The sequence below is a fragment of the Ambystoma mexicanum genome, chromosome 9 (genome assembly GCF_040938575.1).
Source record: "Ambystoma mexicanum isolate Mex_15411 chromosome 9, UKY_AmexF1_1, whole genome shotgun sequence".
Lineage (NCBI taxonomy): Eukaryota > Metazoa > Chordata > Amphibia > Caudata > Ambystomatidae > Ambystoma > Ambystoma mexicanum.
Window position 1 is genome coordinate 338941745 of NC_090931.1, and position 12676 is coordinate 338954420.

Consider the following 12676-nt stretch of genomic DNA (forward strand, 5'->3'; position numbering starts at 1 on the left):
ATGGCGGTAACAGTAAAAACATAAAAACATAATTTTCGTATGTGGGGTCACGTGATTGAAAGATGCGCCTTTCAATCACGCCACGCTATGCCACATTTGTATATATTTGTATGGCAGCTGAAAGGGGCGGAATGCAACCTGCGTTTCGTAATTTGTAATACTGAACACTGCTTAAGCAGCGTTCACAATGGAAATGAAATGCTCCCCAACATGCGAACATGTCGGGAAGCATTTAATTGTAATTGGGAGCACGGCTTGCTATGCAAGCATGGCTAGCGGCGCTCAAAATTAACTATAAACGCTACTTGGCATGCGAGCAAGCCAGGCCACATTTACTCACTTTGCACTGCTGAGTGCAAAAGTGCAGGGCAAAAAGTGGCGTACACACATGTATACCTCCTATTGGCCTGCACCTTAACACTTCGCCATGCAAATGACCAAAATTTGGCAGCAGGGAACCGCCTACATGTATGTCTACACATAACAACTCTCCGTCGCCAAATTATGCATTTGAGGAAAATTAGCTCCAAAGTAATTTAAATAGCTCCTATTTCTTAAACAACGCATTCCTAGATTCAATCATGTTGTTTTATTTCCATTTAACCATACCAGACAAGCATACATTTGGTAAAGATTGCATTTATATCACACTAGAGAAAGGACTGCGAATTGGACCAACAAAGGGGAATCTAATGAAATCAAATGTCGTTTCCCCTCATGCAATGAGCCCTTTGAGACTATGAAACATCGCATTCTCGAGTGTCCACACTTTAAATCAATGAGGACTAACAGACTCTTGAAATTTGTAAATATTGATTATGAGGACTGTCTGCAATTTCTTTGGGTGCGAATGATGCAAGGCACACATAAACCCTTGATATTTGAATTGGTTAGCTTGTGTAAGTACATTGAAAAAGAGCTTCACAGTTTTAAGATTTAGAGGATATAGAGCGTTAGATGTGATATCCGTGATTTTAAGTTGTGTTATAACAGGATGCCAAGTCTGTTCGTTGTAAATGTAAATGTAAATATTTTATTGCTCTTAAGCTTTGTTTTGTAAAGGTTCTGCATTTTGTAATTGAACCATAAACAAATAAAAAAAAAATAGCTCCTATTTTTTCATAAAACCTAATTATGAGTTGGCAAGGTACTTGACTCACATTTTACATGTGAACTTTGGCATTGTATAAAAACCCCATATTTTAACAGGCGTACAGTACTTTCTTAGTAAGCCATGCAGTAAATATCCCATGCAATTCCACCTCATAGTAATAAGGTTGTATTTTCAAAGCAAGTTGTATTGAAAAGATTGCATGTTTTTATCAGTGCCAACATATTAATGTTGAGACATGTGGATTTTTTAAATACCACTTGTTTTTAAAATACAACCAAATTATAAGGTGGGATAGACATGATGTTACACATGGGATAAACAGAATAAACTGTATGGGGTAAATGTTGGTTATTTACGTCACCGCAACTCATAAATGGGTGTTATTTTAAAAATAAGATATATAGGGTCTAATTATGAATTTGGTGGTAATAATAGTGCTAATAGCACCAAACAGAATAATGTTACCACTGATGGCAACCGTGGCATCTCAGCCATCGGATGACTGTGATTCCCACGTTGTGAGGTCACACTGGACTTAATTGGGAAACGGTTTATTAATGCCAATAGTAATACTGTGGGCACCATTCCCACCATTTATTGGAGATAATACTGCTATGCACATGCCAGCAGTTTTCCAGCAGATTAATTTAGAAACCCCTAACAAGACAGATCAGTAAAAACACTACCTATAAACTCTCAAGGGGGACCACTGAATTTAAAATACTACATGCTTTTACAGCTACCACCTTACTCCTAATGATGCCTGCGTTAGTCCTTACAGTGGTACTGAAAAGTATGCATTCAGATGAGGTAGTGGGCTACGCTAAAACCAAGGATGCATCTTCATTTTTCTTAGTTACAGCACACAGGATCAGTTGGGAGATACCATTTGTGAAGCACCGACTAGACCATCCTCATAGGAAGGAGTTCAGCAGCCAACTGGCATGCATTGAACAGTTACACTAAACATGCAACCGCCAGACCATTCTGATAGGATAAGCATTCAGGCAACAGAAACCAAGCTTTGACGCTTAACATTCAGCAAGCAGACATCATTAGGGAACACCCACCAGACCATCCTCAAAGAGCAGGCATTCTGAGGGCAACTGACATGCTTTGAACACTTACACTGAACAAGCATCTACCAGACCATCCTCACAGGAAGGCATTCAGGGGCAGCTGGCATGTATTATACACTTATGCTTAACATGCACATAGCAGGCATCATTAGAGAGCACCCACCAGACCATCCTCAAAGAGCAGTCATTCTGATGGCAACTGACATGCATTGAAAACTTATGCTTAACCTGCACCCAGCAGACCATCCTCACAGGAAGGCATTCAGGCGGCTACTGACATGCATTCAATTATGCTTGACATGCACCTAGCAGGCAGCATTAGGGAGCACTGTGAGAAACCTGAGAGGAATTCTCCGGGATAGACCTTGGGAGTCCCTTATTCAGGTGGCCAGGGAAGGGCTGGCGCTCTCAGATCCCAACCCTGGGGATGGACGAGCAAGGGAGGATCACCTGGGTAGGGGAACCTGTGGTTATGCTCAGGGGCATGCCGAAAAGGAGACACGGTATGACACCAGAGAAGAAGAAGGAGAGGAAGACAAGATCCTTAAGCTCTTTATAGGTTATCATACATCAAACTCGCTTCCTCCCATTAACCCTGAGATCGCATAGCCTCCTCTTTACCGCAAGGAAGGATTTCCATTCTTGCTGCACTGTGACGGAGAAATCGGGATAAAGGTGGATTCTGTTAGACCCAAGCAATAGCTCCCCCTTAGCCCTGCCAGTCATCAGTAGTGTGTCCCTGTCGCAGTAATTTAGAACTCTGGCGATTATCAGGCGAGGGGCGGCCCAGGTTTAGGCTTTGTGGTTAGCGAGCGGTGAGCCCATTCTATAGCAAACTGGGGCGACAGTGTGGAGCCATCTAGAAGAGAGAGGAGAGTGCGTTCAACAAAGTCCTCCATGGTGCCTGCAACGTCATCCTCAGGAACCCCAATTATGCGCAGGTTGTTGCGCCGGGAATCCAAATCTTAATTTTTCTTGCTGACAGCGTGCATCTGCCTGGAGAATGAAGTCACATCAGCTCGGAGCTCAGTAATATCATCCTCCGCCAGCCCGATTCTGGTCTCGGCAACACGTGTGTCCGTTTTTTCCCTGCAAGCCTTATTGCGCTGATCGGACCACACATGTCATCGAGTTTCTTGCTAAGGGTGGTGAACCCCTCTCGCATTTAGTCCATCAGTCGCTGCATCTCAGTGGGCTGACCGACAGCACACATGGAGGGACCAGACACAGCTTCATCGGCCTACCCCAGTTACTTTTTGCATCAGGTATATTTTGACTGGAACTGGAGTACAGACTGAAAGAGCAACTAAATTGGTAACACCTGAAAAGAAGCACATCCTCCCTGATGATTGTTTGTGACAAGAAAGCGCTTGGAGGAGAAGAACTAAAGAGCAACTGAATTGCAGCACTTGGCATTTAACCCTGTTAATACTTGGGCATTCTTGGATGTAACCCAGTTACCTTTTCATCTGGTATATTTTGACTGGGAACTGGAGTGTGCGTTTCACTTTTTCACATATTGTGTCATGAACCATGGACATAGCCCCTTCTGGTCTTCCTGGTCCTGGTCCAGACAGAGGGTGTGCTCCTTGATACTTCCAACATGGCCGTGCCCAGTGCCGTGTTCCGTACTAGCCTGTACGTCAGACACGGCACGTTCTATAAATGGGCCACGCCCCCGCGCCTCCGCGCGTCTCAACGCTATCTCTAGGTAGTGTCTCGACGTGTGTGTGCTGCTCGGCGTTACCCTTCTAAGTTCCTGGCCAACTCCCTTATTCTTTCTTCCCTTTTCCCTTGTTTCCAGTATCTCTTACCTTCTTCGATCCTCTTCCTGGACGTCCTGGAACACGCGACATCCTGGAACTTTGAACTCTCGCGCTGGAGTCAGACTCGACTCGCGCGCACTTATACAAGTCCCGGTCCGGCCGGGAGAAGGAGTCCTCTGCGGAACGCCACAAGAAGAGAACTCAGGTGAGCCGGGGGGAAACCTTTGACAGATTGAGACGCCAAACGATCAACACTGATACCGCTATGGAGAAAGCAGTCCAGGACCTCATGCGCGGCATGCAGGAGCTAACAACCGAGGTACAGAACTTAAAGGCAGAGAACGCAGCCTTGAAACAATTAGTGCTGTCACGTGACTCTGCCAATAAGGAAAGCCTGATACTGGGTGGAGTGGTAGACAAATACGATGGCTCGCCAAAATCCTTACGTGGATTTCTGGATTCCTGCTTGGTGCATTTTACATTCAAGCCCTATTATTTTTCCACTTCCAGGGCCAAGGTGGGCTTCATAATCTCCCACCTTACAGGGAATGCGTTATCTTGGGCCACTCCCCTAGTGAACTCTGGAGATGTCCTCCTGGATGATTATTATGCATTTATCCAGGCGCTCAAGTCCTTGTTTGACCGCCCCAACAAGTGTTCAGCGCCCAGGAACGCTTAGTTGATTTTCGGCAAGGATCCCAGGACATGCTAACGTCTGTTACCAGATTCAAACAGCAGGTAAAGGAGGCTGATTGGGGCCCTGAAGCGAGTTTCACCTTATTTCGCAGGGGTCTAAATGACGATATCAAGGATGAATTAGCCAGAGTGGCTCGCCCCAGTTCGTTTCAGGCTTTGGTAGATCTAGCCTTACAAATAGACTTTCGTATCCAGGAAAGAAGGGCTGAAAGGAAAAAGGCTAAGACTGCCTTTCAACGAACCCCTCCGGAGTCGACTGTGAAATCCGATCCTGTCTCAACCCCTGATAACTACTCCGAACCAATGCAAATAGGCGCCTTTTGTGGGCCCATTACTCCACAATAAAGGATGAGAAGAATTCACACCGGCCTGTGTATGTATTGTGCCTCAGACAAGCATCTCGTTAGAGAATGTCCTTTAGCCCCTCCACGGCGTTCGGGAAACACCACCTCCCGGACCTAGATGGAGCGAGGTTTCGGGAGAAAGATGTCTGCTCCACATCAATCACATCCTTGAACTCTCCTGGACAGAATAACCTGGTGGTGCTACAGGCCTTTCTATCGCCCTCCAAGCACAAGACCTATTCCATACTGGCCCTGGTGGACTGTGGAGTTATGGGAATTTTCATTGATCAAGACTGGGTTATCAGACATAAAATACCATATGAGTCACGGAACATTAAACAGCCGGTAGAAGGAATTGATGGGAGACCTCTCTCTTCAGGACCTATAACCCTACAGACAAAAGAGGTCCGTCTCTCCATAAACCACCACCAAGAGCAGATTACATTCGACATCATCAAATCAGCCCATTACCCTATGGTTCTGGGTATGCCCTGGCTTCAAAGACATAATCTGTACATTAATTGGACAGCAGGGTCATTGTTTCTGACAGATCCCTCAGCAGTAATTCCCTTTGGCAGAATGTTTATCCTTTCAGAACCTGAGAAAAAGGCCCTCCAATAATACCTGGACATCAATTTGGAAAATGGCACCATAAGACCCTCAAAATCTCCAGCGGGTGCCTCATTGTTCTTCGTTCCTAAGAAGGATTCCAAGGAACTCAGACCCTGCCTCGACTACCGTGGTCTAAATCAATGCACCCTCAAAGATCGGTACCCTCTGCCTCTGATTTCAGATATCCTGGAAGCTGTCAGAGGCGCTGTAATATTCACAAAGTTGGACCTCCGGGGTGCCTATCACTTAATCCGTATCCAGGAAGGGGACGAATGGAAGACCGCCTTTAGAACGCCCTTTGGTCACGTTGAATATCTAGTCATGCCCTTTGGATTAGCTAATGCCCCTGCAGTTTTTCAACGTTTCATGGATAGGGTGTTTTCTGACATGCTTTTTCTCTTTGACATTGTCTATCTAGACGACATTTTGATTTATTCCAAGGATCCCTTGAAACATGAAGAACATGTCATGGCGGTACTACAACGGCTCCGTGAAAACAAGCTCTTGGTCAAACCTGAGAAATGTCTTTTTCACGTGACTTCAGTTCATTACCTTGGATTCATCCTCAGCCCAGAAGGAGTTGGAATGGACCCTTCAAAGGTAAAGGCCATACTGGCCTGGCCTGCTCCTACATCGGTGAAACAGGTTCAGTCTTTCTTGGGACTTGCTAACTTTTATCGAAAGTTCATTCCTACCTTTTCTGAGCTCGTCCAACCGATAGTTGCTCTGCTGAAGAAGGATGTTCCCTTCATCTGGTCTTCCTCGCAAGAGAAGGCTTTTCAACGCTTGAAGACAAGATTCACGCAAGCCCCCGTCCTGGCTCAGCCTGACTAAATCGCCCTTTCATAGTGGAAACGGATGCCTCCAACCATGCCATAGGAGCATTATTGAAACAGGTGCTTGAGGACAAGATGGACCATCCAGTGGCTTACCTCTCTAGAACCCTAACAACCAGCGAAACCCATTACTCCGTCCTGGAAAAGGAGCTGTTGGCAATCTGCCAAGCCTTCACAGAATGGCGACATTTACTCCTGGGTGCTAGATATCCAGTCCAGGTCCGTACGGACCATCGAAATCTACAAATTCTCCAATCTATGGAGTGCAGGAACAGTCGTCAGGCGCGTTGGGCCTACTTCTTCGCCCAGTACCAATTCCAAATCACTCATGTTCCTGGATCACAAAACGTGATTGCGGACGCCTTGTCCCGACGTCCTGACTATTTAACCACTGAAGATAGGACCTATCCTACAATGTTTCCCAACACAATCTTTATAGCTCAAGCGATCAACCTCTTGGAAGAGATTCGAGCCAAAACCCAGTCCTCTGACCTCTGGAAGGACGTCTCTAGGAAGAATCCCTGGAACTTAAGAATCAAGGAAGGATACTTATTCAAGGGCAATGCCTTTGTCATTCCCACACCGAAACTTCAACATAAAATAATAACTCTCTGCCATGATACTTTTCATTCTGGACATCGTGGTGTAACCAACATGCTCCGTCTTATACAAAGACAGTTTTGGTGGCCGGAAATGAAATGCAAGGTACAAGAGTACATCAAGACCTGTACTGTCTGCGTTCAGAATAAGCACGACAATAAGAGACCGGCGGGCCTTCTATTGCAACCTAGACTGCCAACAAGACCATGGGAATGTATAGCTACAGACTTCATCGTGGAATTACCACCTTCCCGGGGTTACACCACCATCATGGTAACCATAGACTTGTTTACTTATATGGCACATTTCACGCCTCTCTATAAACTTCCTTCCTCTTCAGAGCTCGCAGGAATTTTCCTAGAATACATTTTCCGTCTTCATGGACTCCCTTCCAAGATCATATCGGACCGAGGACCACAATATATTTCACAATTCTGGAAACATCTCTGTCGTGTTCTAGGGATTCAACACGCTCTTTCATCTGGATATCACCCACAGACCAACGGGGCCACAGAACGTGCTAATCAAACCCTGGAGCAATATCTTCGTTGTTTCGCAACCAAGGTACAGGATGATTGGTCCCTCCTTGTACCCTTGGCTGAATTTGCCTATAACAATTCAGATCACTCAGCGATCAACGTTAGCCCCTTCTATTGCAGTCAAGGTTTTTATCCCTCCGTGTTACCTTCAGTTCTACCACATCCAACTCCAGTACCTTCACTTGATTCCTGGATTGAAACTCTCCTCAACATCCACAAGGAAGCCAAGGAACAATTGGGAAAGGCCCAGATTCACACTAAGCGATATGCTGATTCCAAAAGAAGACCAGCACCCTCCTATTCTATTGGTGACCAGGTCTGGTTGTCCTCGAAGCTATTACCATGACATCTACGCCCTAACAAGTTAGCCCCCCCGATATTATGGTCCATTTTCCATAAAAGAAATCATCAATCCTGTTTCTTATCGGCTCAAGCTACCAGACTCCTGTAAGAGAATACATCCAGTTTTTCACACTTCTCTACTCAAACCCTACATCCACTCCACCCGGAAAACCGGCAGATCCAGTCCTGTGATTGTGGACAATCAGCTGGAATATGAAGTATCCAGAATATGTGACTCCAGGTACAAACGGGGTCGGCTTCAATACCTGGTCGAGTGGAAAGGCTATCCTCCTAGCGAGAGAACATGGGAACCACTATCCAACCTAAACACCCCTCGATTGCTGAGAAGATTCTATCTCATACACCCTGGCAAGCCTGGTGGGACGGGGTTTCGGAGGAGGCATGCTGTCATGAACCATGGACATAGCCCCTTCTGGTCTTCCTGGTCCTGGTCCAGATGGAGAGTGAGCTCCTTGATACTTCCAACATGGCCGTGCCCAGTGCCGTCTTCCGTACTAGCCTGTACGTCGGACACGGCACGTTCTATAAATGGGCCACGCCCCGTGCCTCCGCGCGTCTCAACGCTATCTCTAGGTAGTGTCTCGACGTGTGTGTGCTGCTCGGCGTTACCCTTCTAAGTTCCTGGCCAACTCCCTTATTCTTTCTTCCCTTTTCCCGTTTCCAGTATCTCTTACCTTCTTCGATCCTCTTCCTGGACGTCCTGGAACACGCGACATCCTGGAACTTTGAACGCTCGCGCTGGAGTCAGACTTGACTCGCGCGCACTTATACAAGTCCCGGTCCGGCCGGGAGAAGGAGTCCTCCGCGAAACGCCACAAGAAGAGAACTCAGGTGAGCTGGGGGGAAACCTTTGACATATTGTATTGCAGTAGATCTGTAGATGTACAGACTGGATGGAAGTATTGATCACTACTTTGTGTAAAAACATCTAGTTAGCTTTGTGAATTCATTATTTAAGAGGAAGAAAAGGAAGAAAGAGTAAGTAGAGGGGATGGCCTAACAGGCAGGGAACTGGGTGAACTAGATGGAATATTGTAGTTTGCGGCCATCTTACTTTCAGGGAAGCTGGTATAAAGCAATTGTGTGATAAGATCGAATGTCAAGAGGTTTGGGATCAGCCTATGTGTTGAGCACAAGTTGCACAGATGTATGCAACGAGCAGGTCCCAGAACTAGGTTTGCCATCAAAAGCATTTGGCAGTATGCTCGTGTACATTTTCAAAAGTGTATATTATGCCTCTTCCCTGACAAAATATAGTTGACGCTATGAGGTTTAGATACACTAACCTTTACTGAAAAACATGAAGTGGCGACAATGCAGTGTTTTACAGTAGCAATAATGTAATTATGGATTATGTAACAACTTACATTTTTAAGAATGGGTTTGCAGGACGGTCTTTTAAAAAAGAAATTAAGTTAACATACCAGGCTTTGCCAAATAGGATATAGTTAGCCTAATAAATGTACCATCCCAATTACTACTAGTTTGCAATTTTTTGAAAAAGAAAACCTGTTTTGCTTAGCACTCTCCTACAGGCCTTTGGCACTTTTTGGATTGGAGAGATGATTCTTGCTTCACTTTCTCCATTACCCCTTTGAATTTCCAGTGAATAGGGAAAAAAAGAAGGTGAGAGAGACCTGAGGTCAAGAGAGGAATGCGTGCTGAGCTGTCCTTTCATTGAACATGGTAATTTAAATAGCGGACTGTGATACACAAGTGTCAATTTAAGTAACAAACCTACAGCACTGCATAGCAAATTGCTATGCGACACTGCTTATTTTATGCCTTACTGAGCCGTGCTTTCATTGAACATGGTAATTTAAATAGCAGACTGTGATACACAAGTGTCAATTTAAGTAACAAACCTACAGCACTGCATAGCAAATTGCTATGCGACACTGCTTATTTTATGCCTTACTGAGCTGTGCTTTCATTGAACATGGTAATTTAAATAGCAGACTGTGATACACAAGTGTCAATCTAAATAACACACCTACGGCACTGCATAGCAAATTGCTATGCGACACTGTTTATTTTATGCCTTGCTCTCGTCCTCCTCTGTCCTTCCGATCTTCACCTACTCTCTCTGTCTTTCTCCTTCTCTCCTCACCTTTTTCCTCCCCCTCTCCTTACCTTGCACTACACCACTATCTGCACTTCTTAGAACACCCCTCTCCTCACTCTCACTACAACCCTCGCATCTACCTATACCTTACCACACTCTTTCCACATACCTCTTACCAACACCTTCACCCCCCCTTTTTTGTTTCATTCTGCCCACACCTCTCCTCCCACTCCCAGCTTGTACTCTCTCTATACCCTCCTCTGTACACTCTCTCTTTTTCACGTTCTTTCATATTCCCCCTACACCTTTATCCCTTTCTATCTATCATTGTTTCTCCATTTGTCACTCACTTTTTACACTCCTTCACATTGCACTACATACAACTGGTCCCACACTCTCTCACAACCAATAATTCACCTTCGGTCTATCGCTATACTTCAACAGCCTCCACCACCTCCTGCTCTGCTTGTTACACCCTCCCCTCCTTTCTGGCCTCTTATCTGGATCCTCTACACCTGACCTCACCCAAACAACTTGCATTCGGTCTCTCCTTAATTCACCTGTATACTGGTCCCTTGGTGATTCCAACCCCACCACCTTCTCCCCCATCCATTGGTTCTAGTGGTCACCTGACTCTGTGGGACAATATGTGTCTGTCTTTTCCCATGGGGCAGGATTTCACAGGTGAAAACCATAAAAGAACTCTGATCCCCGTCCCCTTTTCCAGCATCGTTTTGTGTGCAGTTTCTGATACTGTGGCAGCAGCCAGGGTGAAAGGCTGCTAGTTTTCCTTATAACTTCCTTCAAGTGCTGGTGAGTTTTCATGCCCATTAGTTTAGAAGAGGATTTGTGTCTTCCTCCTTCTGCCCTGCAGTTCCTTCTCAGTCTCAGTTCATTTGTTGTTGCCCCTCCAGTCTCCTGGGGCCAGTCTGAGGTTTGACAAGGCGTTGGGTGTCTCATCAGTTTGGCAGGAAGAATCCCAGTCTGTTCCATTCCTTTTCTCAATTTGGTTCCCCTGGTTCCAGTTTGGTTTTTCTTAGTGTCTTTTGGGAGTTGTGCTTCTGAAACAAACAAAAAAGGGAACACTGGCCATAACATCTACTGGGAGGCATCGCTGACAAAGGGTGGAACCCACATCAACATTCAAGGCACATGAGGGGATTTTAGTAATGGGGCCTCACTTCTTTTGACATAATCCAGTCCTGGAGCCTGTCACAGCTGCAGGAGGAGGCTGAGGCGCATATGAATTGTAAGGTGCAGAAAGAGTGGAAGGGAAAGGAGGCAGTAGAGGTGCATTAGGAGTTGATGGTGCAGAGAATGGTGCACACCAATGAGGAGGGGAGAGAACAGAAGAGATTGGAGAAGGTTAACATCAAGAAGCCGGGGAGAGAGCAGGCCAGGTTGAGGGAGGTAAAGGTGAAGGAGGGGAGAGAGCAGAAGAGGTTGTGGGAGGTGAAGAAGTGGAAAGTGAGAGACAGAACAATTTAAAGTAAGGAAGGTGGAGAAAGTGACAAGGAGTAAGGAGCAGCAGTTAGAGGAGAGGAGAAGAAACATGAAGCAAGTAAGGAGGATGGTGGGTAGTACCTTGGAGGTGTAAGGGCAGTGGTAACCTGAGAGTTAAACAATGCTAGTCGATTCATTATCTGGGAGCAGTATGAGGAGAAACACGCATGTGGCTGAACATTAAGGAGGTTAGACAACATCCAGCTCGAGGTGCATCACTAATGTCCAGCAACAAGCCTATAGTAAGAAGTGAGCTTCAACACAGTGAGGAGATATGTTAGACAGGGTTGGTGGCAGAATGTTCAGGATCCTCAGACAGCGATGTGAGCTATATCCCAGCCAGCCACCTAGAAGCTCTCCTGGCCTACTTCACCTCTGGATGACACTGTGGACATTGCTGCAACAGTGCTTGGAGCTCAAACATGAATACTTGCAACACCTGAGAGGTGTTACCCCACCTATGGCCTCCAAGGTAAGGCCAAACAGTGACCAGAACATCACTCGTCGGAGGAACGTTTTGGCCAATGACTGGGAGTCACACTGGGGAGAGACTCAGGAAGATGGTTTTAGAAAACTTTCAAAACAAGAATAGTTTTCTTTGCTATGCATAGTTTGTTTATGTTTTTTTATTTGCCCAGCATTGCACGTAATCCTCAACTTATCTTACTAAAAGAAATCCACGAGGACATATTCTTCTCTTGGCTCCATGATAGGTGGTTTCAGAAGTGGTATCTACAGGGGCCCGACTGGAGGTCCATTTATCTCCAGACGCAATGCTTAAGAGTCCAAACAATTTGATGTAATGCCAAGCTGCTCTTTTTAACTGCCCTAGTAGTTGCCGGCTTTGCCCTTCTTAGTATTGAGAATGTGGAACTTTTCCCTGCAGTTGAGCACTAATGCCCGTCGGGTTAAGGGTACAGTTTCCCAAGGGAACCTTTAGGAGTTTTGCATCCAAAAATGGTCTTGCCTTTAAGTACAAAAGAGATGTAGGGGCAGTTGTAACTATTGGGGCTGGTGATTAGGTTGTTGCTATTTACTTGTAGTGAACAGACCTTTGTATTGAAGGAAGCAGACTCGAATTGCCTGTGAAATGATATCTCGCGGGCCGGGTACGGTGTAGGAAACTACTGATCACAGCTCCATTAAGAGAGAAAAACAG

At 45.7% G+C, this 12676-nt stretch overlaps 1 protein-coding gene across 1 annotated transcript in view; it reads left to right on the plus strand.

Annotated features, from left to right (window-relative positions):
• Window positions 1-12676, plus strand: part of LOC138487325 (uncharacterized) — a 2513852-nt gene that overhangs the window by 1701502 nt on the left and 799674 nt on the right. The window lies entirely within an intron of this gene.